Here is an 11,366-nt window from a genome sequence, read left to right as displayed (position 1 = left end):
GGGGGGGGAAGGTGTTTTAAGATATAGTTTTTATTTCTCATTATCCTACTCTGATTTGATTGGTAATAAATTAAACCAATGTTCTCGAGTCTTTTTTGCCCGTGGTGGTAATTGGTGAGTGATCTCTCCCCACTAGCCTTTTGTTCTATTCTTCCTCCACTGTCCAGCTGAGGAGAGTAGTGATAGAGTGGCTTTGGTGGGCACCTGGTGTCCAGTCAGGGTGAACCCACCACACGTGCATCCACACAGCACCTGGAGGCATCTCAGCTTCCCTCCGTCTGCAAGCTGCGGGGATGTTACAGTGCTCAGCACGTCCCTGCCCCTGCACCGAGGCAGTTACCTGTGCTACTGCAGGTTGGTAGCTATAGCAATGAATGAACTGAAGAATCTATAGGTGTAATTATAATGAATAAAACTGCTGAAGTTAACCAGAGAGTCCTAAGTTTGGAATCTGGTATTGCTGCTGCTGTTCCTTTTGCTGCTTGGCAAAGCAGGTGTCCTGTTCCTTTATTTATTCCACCTTTATTCTGACTTGAGCATTGTTTACTTCCCTTCTATTTGAACCAGCCCATGCTCCCCAGGCTCCTATACATGAGCATAATCAGTCTTTAGTTTGGACAATGTTGGAAATAGTCACATCACTGGTTATCAAATAAATATCCTTGCACAATTCAAGATTTCAAGCTCTCATTTTACAGGCCTCCCAAGGGCTACCGTGGGATTCCTGCTCCATCTTCACAACTCTGCTGCTTCCACTTTGCCAGTTCAGATCCACCAGCACTGCCCCTGGGAAGGGGCACCAAAGCTTGCTCACTTCCCTGCATCCCACCTGAGCCAAAGTTCTCTGTTCCATCCTGGACTGGCAGGTTAAACGCTCAAGACCCAAAGCTCCAACACAAACATGCCAGAAAACAGACATCCTGCAGAAGAGCAGGTATGTTAAAACACCTTATCAGGACCTTTGGAAAGTGAGCGATAGTACTCAAACCCACAGTCCTTCAAGGCCTGATCAGCCCTCTCTCATAGGAGTTTTGCCTGGGCTGAGTTTTTGGCAGCTTTCCCTTGGGAACAGCCCCACAACCAGCATCAGTGTATGGCAGCTTCTAGCAACTGCCACACAACCTGTCCTGCCCAGGAAAGGCTGTTCAATAGGCATCGGACAGGGCCATCATCAGGTATGCACTTGGGTGCAGTCCCTGCTGAAATAAACACCAAGCAAGCAGACCCAGCAGCCAGCCAAAAAGGGGGAAATCAATGTAAAACCCTCCCCAGCTCTGCTGTCCTGGCCTGCCATCTCCACGGCAATGCCAGGTGTTGCAGTCGCTCAGGCAGAAGGGCAGTGAAAGCTCAGGGAAGCTGTTGAGATGCAGATCTACTTCTGTCCAGCAAAACCTGCCCCATTGCAGAGTAACCTGCAGCCAACAGCTTAAAGGAGAAAGGAGTCCTTTATTTCCTTGCATTTCCAGTGTTTCACTATTCTCCTTTATTAACCACAGAAAACATAAATAATCTGAACTCAAACATGTACCAAAATGAAAGTGTTGGGGCCAAACACCCCAAAGTCTCTCTGAAGTGACAGCCAGCAGATGTGCTAGAAGAGGCTTTGTTCTTCTCCAGGCCAGAAGAAATCTTGGGAAGGGACAGCGGTTTTGGAGACTAGCACAGCAAAAAGGCACTTGCGAGCATGCCTCGATTCCCTGCCGCTGCACAGTGTTGCTAGGGGACTCCATGCCCACAAAACCAGCCCAAGCCTGCACACCAGCAGCACTACCCACATCTGCAGGGAGCGAGGAGAGGTACGAGCACGTCTGTCCCTCTGCACCCCCTGAGGCTCCCGGCCGCCCAGCAGCACAGCCTCCCCTGATCCTCTCCCAGAGCAGAGGGACCTGCCCGTGCGGCATGGCACACCACCTCCTGAGAGAAAAGCACACTGTCACATTAATTTTAAGGCTCTGTGTACAATCACAGACATCAACTGCATCACTTAATAAAGAGAGAAACTAGTGCTTGTTCAGTAACCACCCTGTGTCTGCCAAACGGTACAATCACTGCATCGCATCAAGCTGACACACTGCAAGGTTCCCCTCGAGCATGGATTTGGCCACAATCTAGCAGGTAAAGGCAATGGCAGAGATGACAACTAATCAGTGCCACTAATGTACATTAAATGAAAACAAACCATTCTCCACTCAGGTCTCTCCGCACTTGTTATTGTCTTGAACTCCATAAAGAAGCAAAGAGAAATATCAAGTAGACTCATCCTCTCTTTCTCTTTTTTTTTTTTTTTTTTTTTTTTTTTCCCTGTCTGTTAAAGTCTTGGGGAGATGTATGAGGACAAGTTATTTTTCTCTGCAGTGAGTCATCCCTAGCCTTGCCCACTGAACAAGGTATTTGATTTATATCAGGGAGAGAAAGCCCCAGATGGTAGAAGATGCTGCCCACCAGCACACCCACTGTGCCCCCCTTCAGTAACATAGAACCAACCTGCAGAGACCCAGGATCAGGTTTAACACCAATACATCACCAGGCTCTGCTCCCATTGGAGCTGTGGCTAAACTCCAGGAGGTCTGAGTGGGGCTACAGTCGAAGCAGCTTCACATGGTTTTGAAACCAGCTCCCTTTCCCAGCTCTTCTCTGGGCTCCCTCATCAGATGAGCACAGTTGTGCAGGACAGTGTTGCCCTGGGCAGGTGACTACCACTGGGCAAAGCACTGCACTTTAACCTCAAAGACAAGCCCAGCACAAGATACATTTGCTTTCAGATCACACTGAAAACTCTTGGCATTTCCTTCCCAAGCAAGTCCTAGATTCAGGAACATCAGTTTGATCTGCACCACGTGTCCAGGGCTTGTTGAGAAAAACCCCCAAACTGGGCAAGATTCCTTTCTGTCAGATTTAGAAAGAGTGGAAATTCTGCTGATTTAGCAAAGATTTACTTCTGAGTCTGAGTGTGAAGGTACTCCACTTCACCAAAAGGATTCATAAACCTAACTGCAAAGGGAAATTGCTTCTCCAGCTCCACTCATGCTCAGGTGCCTCTAAGGAATGGGCCACATAAAATGTCTAGACTGAGGGTCAGCTGAACAATTTTAATACTCTTTCACGTCAAAAAGTATATAAAAACTTCATATAATGTATTGTCTCCCCTATCTGACCTTTACAGATTGCTCGCCTCAGGTTTATAATCTGAAATCCATGGCCCTGTCCTAACACACCAACGCTTTCTGTCTGTGCACCAGACTGCCAAAACCCTCCTCTCTTCAGAATCAGAACATACACCCACATAAACCAAACTGGTGCGGGTCCAGACCTGATCCGCATCTCTGGGTGCTCCTCTGATGGGACCCTCGAGCATGAAGGTGCAGGGCCCACCCAAGTGCTGATGCAGGGCGTCAGCATGGTGAGATGACCACAGCCTTGATTTCAGTGCAGCCACTGAACAAGAGACATTGATACAAGACCTCGCAGAACAGACTTTAGACAAACTATCCCTTATCCTAGATGTTCCACGTGAAAGGTCATAGTATTTACATTGATTCTTATTTTAATGTCTGCTAACATCTGGGTTCCCGTGCTTGCAAGGGAGCCAGGACTGTACTGAATTGTCACTAAGAAAAGATCTTTCTCCTTTCCTATGTTGAATACATTCATATTATGTATATGAATATGAATATATAACTCCTTGCCAAAGATGAACTTGCAAGTTGGACTTGGAAAAAACCAAAAAGGCAGTTCTGCTTCTGTTCTAGCATTTACAGTGTCTGATACCAGGTTTTAAAGCTTTAAATGTTCCAGGAGATTGAAGTATTAACTACTAAATGGATCCAACAAAACTCATCTTCACATGCTCACAAGATACAGAGAACTTAAAATCTACATTGCACACATTTTCTAGTAATTTTCTGGAAAACAAAAACTAATACATGCTGAGTTAAATACTTTGCTATACTTTCCTTTTTCTGTTTGTCTAACAGGCAAAGCTTGGTGCGTTGCTAGTTTTCACCATATATTCCTTCTGCATCCATGGCCATCACTCCTCCTTCCCAGGCCATTGGACATTCTTCTTGGTTCATAAGCCACACACCTACCCACAGCCAGATTGGGATCGCAGCACATTCCCTTCCCATCCACTTCTCTAATGCGTCAGTGGTTCACAAAGAGGAACATAGACCCCTTCTTGTCAATCAGTATCTCATGGCAGTAGGTATTAGATAGGGAAAATCCATCTTGTGCATTCTTACAGAAGATATTGCAGCTTTGTCTTTAAGAGTCGATGTGTATATACAGCACTCCTACGAGCAGCCACCACCCTTACTTGAAGCCACGGCAGCCTTTTGTAGCAAATAGTTCAACTGACTCAAACACAAATCTCGTGGGCCATGAGAGCTTGGCAGTCTCCAACACAGCTCTCATTATGGGGAAAGCAGGTGGAGAAATTAATGTTGCTGTGGGTTCCCAAAGCAGCGTACCAGCCTCTCACCAGTGATAAGTGCCACCGCCCCAACCTCGCCTCCTGGCAAAGCCGTTTCCTGCACCTGCAGAGCCCCATCTCCTCAGTCAGCACTAGCACATTCCCGCTGGCCACGCAATGCTCATTGATGAAGTTTGTGACACAGCTCAAACACACAGGGGCTCAGAAATGTGAGCTGGTAATGTCCAGTGAACTCCTAGGTAAGCAATGGAGGATGAGAATATCCACTCATCAAAATGGTATTTCAGAAGCAGCTCATCTGGATTAGCCCTTTAAATCACATTGTCCTCACCAAGAGATCTCATTTTTGTAATTCCTAAACCCAACCTTTCCTCCATGTAAATAAACAAGCAGGAGCAGAAGGCTGAGCTAGTAGAGTCAGAGGAAAGGACACGCCAATACCTGCAGGCACACTAACGCTTTGTGAATACTGTTTATAACAAATTGTGCACATTAAGGTTTTGCTGGCCAGGCTGGCCTCTCAGCAGGTATGGAGATTTGCTTCAAGACCTGGGTTTAGGATAGACAGCTGCTTTCCAGGACTATGGGGATACTCCTCAGGAGCCCTGACATGATTTTTTTTATAAATACTTTGCTTCAAGAACTGCATTCATGCAGGAACCTGCTGTAAGTGTTACTGCAAATAGATGATCCAACATTAAACAGCCACTTTAAAGCCAATGCATGATTTCCAGAAGACCCCTGCCCTCCATCAGGAAACCATGATGTATGTCCTGTATGCAGGGACAGCTGTGCTAAATCCAAGCTTATCTGACAAAGCCGTACCAAGTTGAATGTGGCTCCATCAATACCAAATGCTACCAGCACCTGGTCTGGTCACGTGGGACAAGTTCCTGCGGCAAACACACGACTTCATAGCTTAACCGTAGAGGAAAAGCTGGTTTCTTTCAATGGTTTAAAGATTCAGGAACAAGAAATCTGCATTTTTCCAGGGAACGCATACCAATATCCAGGTCAGCGATATAGGTCACACTGGCCTTGGTACATTGCTGTCTTCTGCTCTGAAACAAGCAGCCAGCTCCAGAGGACAGGGCCTTAATACACATCAAACCAGGTCATTAACAAGGAGAGGCCAAGAACATCACGCTACGCTTTTTGCACTGAACGCATGTGAAAGATGAACGTCAAGCACAAAGAGAAGTTACAATGGACAGAAGGCTACCAACTGGAAATGGAGCCAGGGCTGTAAAATCCAGGAGACCAGGACACTGTACTTTTCCAAGATGGCTATTAACACATTCTAGCAGTTTCTACCATCTTGAAATCCCCAGGGGGAAGGAGAGGGAGAACACCCTTGCAAATCCTGAATAAACATAAGATTCAAGCACAAAAGTAAGATCTACAGTTGCTTGCCATCTTAAAGCATCATTATGCTTATAAGAAAAGCCAAGAAAACCAATTGGAGTTTTAAATGTTAATAGGGTAATTACCAATTTTCACACAACCAAATGGTTGAGCTTTATTTCATATCAAATAAGAGTCGTAGCCCCACTCTGCTGCTGCACCCTGCCAGAGGCAACGATGGTAAAACTGGAAGGTGAACAAGGAAGACTAGTTGCCCGTAGGGGACCATCTACCATCAAAAACCCCCAAGTGACGGAATATTCAATTCCCACTTTACTTTTGTAAAAAAACAGCCTCTGTTTCCAGGCACAACATAACTTTGTTCAATTCCAAGACCCAATGCTTCACCTTAGTGTAATCACACTGTGTTAACAATTCACATGGAGAAAAGCTGCTTTCCGTACTGAATTTGTCAGGTGTCAGTAACCGGAGCAAATTCCCTGTAGCACTGCTACATGTAAAACGCTGCAGGAATACCAGCTTAAAGGTACCAGTGAGGATTTAAGTCTCCAGTCAAAGTGTCCAGCTCTGCCGCTGACTTCTCAGATAACCTTGAACATGTTCCTTGAGCTCTTTCCCTCCCAGAAGCCTTTTAGGACACTACAGCTTTCTTTACACACTCAAGTATTTCACTTCTGAGAGATAAGTACCCTAGATGTGAAAAAGAAGCAGGAAATTATGGTGAATTAAGTCTCTCACTCATCAGTGACTTTTCTTCCCGGCTTCTCAGGACCTTTAAGGCACTCCAGCATTGTTACTTATCACTGACATCCCTGGCTGTGTTTTCTCAGCACATTTCCTCATTAGTTATAATATTTTGATGGCCTACCTATGGAGCAGAGTCTGCTTCCCAATATAGGAATTAATTGACTGTCTGCTGATGAGATACACCCAGGTATTCAAGCACTGCTTCTACAGGTGTTTCAACAAGAACATGCTGGAAATTCTTCTTCTGGACAAATACAGTCTTATTTTTCAATACATTTCTGTTGCCTTTCTGAAACCACTACCAGGCTATAATTTGGAAATACTTTACCTCCTACTTAAATGAATATGATCATTCCCAAAAGATAAATTTCATTCCACATACATTTCACATATTTTATCAAAAATCAGTTTTCAGTTCCAAGAAGAGACTGCTGACATGTCTTGCAGACCAGCATAAGGTGGGAGATCCATAAGCAAACATGTGACATGTCAGCCACCAGCAGCAGAGCGGTGACACTGGTGGCAGCTCTCAGCCTGGACTGTGTCCCAGACCTGGCACTTCACCCAGCTCTTGGGACACAGGCAGTCAGATAATCTTGTAATTACACATAACCAGACATCACGATAACTCCATTGTCCTGGGATTAGCCACAGCTAGAACAGATATTTCCCCGCATCTGCATTTGCTAGATACCTGCCTGCAGTATGCTGCACATGCAGAAGCCCTCCGCTATGCTTGGTGTATGTGTACGTGCATGGAACAGCTCGACGTCCAAGTGCAGAGCAGTGACAAGTGGTGTCCTCAGGGGTCAGGGTTGGCACCGGCGCTGTTTAACATCTTTGTCGGTGCCGTGGACAGTGGGATCGAGGCACCCTCAGCAAGTTCACCAACGACACCGAGCTGTGTGGTGCGGGGACACGCTGGAGGGAAGGGATGTGCCATCCAGAGGGACTGGACAGGCTGCAGAGGTGGCCTGTGCAAACCTCAGGGAGTTCAACAAGGCCAAGGGCAAGGTCCTGCCCATGGGTCGGGGCAATCCCAAGCACAGACACGGGCTGGGCCAGGAGTGGATTGAGAGCAGCCCCAAGGAGGAGTTGGGGGTGTCAGTGGATGGAAAACTGACTGTGAGCCAGCAATGTGTGCTCACAGCCCAGAAAGCCAACCATGTCCTGGGCTGCACCCAGAGCAGTGTGGGCAGCAGGGTGAGAGGGGGGATTCTCCCCCTCTGCTCTGCTCTTGTGAGACCCCCCCTGCAGTGCTGGGTCCAGCTCTGGGGATCCCAGTATATGAAGGACACAGACCTGCTGGAGTGGGGCCAGAGGAGGCCACAAAGATGATCAGGGGCTGGAGCAGCTCCCTGTGAGGTTCAGCTGGAGAAGAGAACGCTCTGGTGAAGGTGGGGAAGGACTCTTGATCAGGGAGTGTAGTGATAGGGGTAGCAGTTTTAAACTGAAGAGAGTAGGTTTAGATTAGATGTAAGGAAGAAATTCTTCCCCATGAGGGTGGTGAGACACTGGCACAGGTTGCCCAGAGAAGCTGTGGCTGCCCCCTCCCTGGCAGTGTTCAAGGCCAGGTTGGACGGGGCTTTGGGCAACCTGGGCTAGTGGAAGGTGTCCCTGCCTGTGGCAGGGGGGGTGGGACTGGATGATCTTTAAGGTCCCTTCTAATCCAAACCATCCTATGATACACTTATGTGTGTACATACATGTTTGGAAACGTTGTGTTGCCAAGTGCACCGTCAGTGACTGCTACACTAATGAATATGAGACACTCACATTGCAGATCTGATCCTTCACATGTCTGTTGGAGCCAAGTGCTCCAGAGAGCCTCCAGATGATACCTCTGGCACTGCTTTATTATATTTGCCAGGGCCACCCCAGAAAACAGTATGCAGGCATTGAGTTAATAGAACTAGCTGCTAGGCATGAAGGGTTAACAGTTCATCTAGAAATATTAATTTATGCTCAAAACCCATTCTGTTGTCACTTACCAAGAGAAAAAAAGTTAAGCACTGTAAAATGGGCAGTAATAATTGCATTTCCTTAAGGACGTGTCTGGCAGGAGGTTGTTATCTGTTCCATGAAGTACGTGACCATGATGCTGTCATGTTGACAGCATCGATGTATGTAGCCATTAATCTTACAAGTTAAAAAACCCATAAATCTCTGTTAAACCCACTGTCATTGATTAGGAATTACATTACCACAATACACAGAAGCCTTTTAATTTTGTTTTTCTTCCAAAGTGAATAAACAGGTCTGTTTGGTTTATCTTCTCCTATGTTGTAGTGATAAAGGGCAAAGTCATTTCATGGCTATGCATCATTGTTCTGGAGCAAAATCATACCTAAGAAGCTTGGGAGAAGGAGGAACAGAGAAGAAAAATAGGTTTCTAGGGATGTAATTTAGCCCACTACTTACTATCACTTTTCAAGAGTATCAAATACTGAGGCAGAATTTGTCAAACTTCGAACCTTGTAAATTTGGTTGAATAATCTAGCAGGTCTCCTCATGAGAAAGATAAGCACATTTGTTGTGTTGGATCTTCATCTGCTTGCCTGTTTTTTTTTAAATGCTCCTAGCTATTGGAAATATTCCAGATTGATCAGTTATCCTGTGAATCAACCTTCCAAGGCAACGTAGATAATTACTCCTCATTACAATAATGACTCAATAATTCACACAAATTACTAGGAAATCCACTGCTTTCTACTGAATTTTGACATGTGCGTGCTGCTCTAAAATGTAAAAGCAGGTGTGAATTTCAGCCTATAGATAATTCTATTACATTCAGGGATTGATGTGCTGATAGTTCAACACACAAATGGTCCACCACACCAGCCTGACTTCATCTTCACTACAAAACACCTGCAGGTTTGGTGTGATCAGGGCTCCACCTTGCTCAAGTATTTAATGGGTGTGATGGAGGGGAAGGAGGGAAGCAAAGCAAGGTCTTTTTGCTAAATAACAATACAACTGGGAACTACTGTTCAGATTCAACCATCTGTCAGCTTTATTGTTGGGAGGGTACATAGAAAAGAAAACTTCTGAGAATAAGGACTCATTAACAAGAGCCTTCTGGATGACATTTTTGTGAACAGCCAGTGGGTACAAGAATGGGAGAGTGAGCACCCAAAGCAAAGCCAGTGTCCCAGCTGCATTCGAGTATTTCCAGCAAGAAATAACAAGGGCTAAAGGACAAACTTCTTCAACTCTTCTAACTTCTTCACTCACCTTTTCTTGCAACGCCCATCTCCTTTAACTTACCCATTGCTTCAAACAAGGGGAAAACAACTCAACCAGCTTGTCAGTTTGGACACAAGCACCTCAGTGGAGGGTAATTAAATATAGCAAATGTTCTCTTTCAGTAGTTGTTTACAGCTGGAAGATCAAATGGCTTTCTCAGACTTTGATCTTGGTACTTCTCCTTGCAAAAACACACAGACAAGTTCAACGGACCCTAGTTGCAATTTCTTAGGGATGAGGTTGATTGGATGCAGTTCCCCTTAACAGAGCTGCACATCTTCAGGATGGGGAAACAAAGTCAGTTTTCCCAGTCTGTAAGGGGAACACACTACCAGTTAAACTAAAAAGGAGTGGAAGTTCAGGGTGCAAACCAAAAAAGGCAGCTTAGGAGCAGAAGTTAAAGCAACAGCTATTCAGTGTCTCATCCAAACCTCAGGGCTGCTCTCACTGCTATGCTGAGAACTGCTTTGTCCTGTTCCTTCTCTGATGTGCTGGCTGACCTGGGAAGGGACCAACCACGTCATCATCACAACTGCCACTAGGTGCAGTACCACTTTTTTTTTAATAGAAAAGGACAGATATTTTGTGTAGGAAATCTTTTATTGGCATAAATGGGCCTTATGTAAGAATTTCATAATGGTTTTATATAGTTACCATCAGGAAGTTTTTTCTGATTTTCTGGCTAAGCTCTTGCTCTAAGGACACAAGGCGGGTTGTGTAACTTAAATAGTCCCCAGGACCTAGTCCAGCCAAAGGAAGCTATGGGAGACTGACAATAGTCAACAATTTAATTTGCCTGAGGGCTAGAAAGTCAGAGAGTGTACAAGATCCTCTGAACACCAAGTGGCCTTAATAAATAGCCCCCTTCAGAATCATTACAGCTGAATCTTGCTTTTCACTGTATTACACAGACACCAGGAGTCACTTAGGAGCTTGCCAGCTCTCAAATTGGCCAGCAAACCAAAGTCAATCCAATTGGAGTTGGAATAGAAACATTTGCCAGAGTGAAGCGGACCACATGAGATCAATAATATAGATCCTGGGACAAGGGAAAATTACTGTGTCTGAAGGAGGAAACAAAGGAGGAAAAAAAGTCCCAAATCAATTATTGCCAGGATCTGGGGAAAAAATAAACTAAAACACAGAATAGCTAGGTGTGCATATGTGAAATGAGTTGACATGAGGAAAAAAATGTTCGCTATTTACAAGCAGAAGACTAACTCCAATCCCACATTCACACAGCTCCTTCCATAGCTGTACGTATGTATAGAGAGGACACGTACATTGGATTCAAAGGGAACACAGTAAAAACCATGATAAAAGACGGGAAGGTTCGTTTCTGAAAATGCACCTTTCCCAAGAGCACAGAATGAGTAATGCCTGAGCGATCACCACGAGGCTTTGAAGAGAAACACCACCTCCACTTGCTGAGTCTACTTCAAGTGCTAACTACAGGATTTGATAACTCATTCCTTGAAAAAATATACAGATAACAGCAGCTAATGACTCTTAACCACCTACTAGCTGATGACAGAAAAAGGTCGCCAAAAGAGGGACTTTTGGTACGGTTCATTAG

The sequence above is a fragment of the Athene cunicularia genome, assembly GCF_003259725.1.
Source record: "Athene cunicularia isolate RWA chromosome 14 unlocalized genomic scaffold, athCun1 chr14_part1, whole genome shotgun sequence".
NCBI classification, from domain to species: Eukaryota; Metazoa; Chordata; class Aves; order Strigiformes; family Strigidae; genus Athene; species Athene cunicularia.
This window is presented reverse-complemented; position numbering follows the sequence as displayed.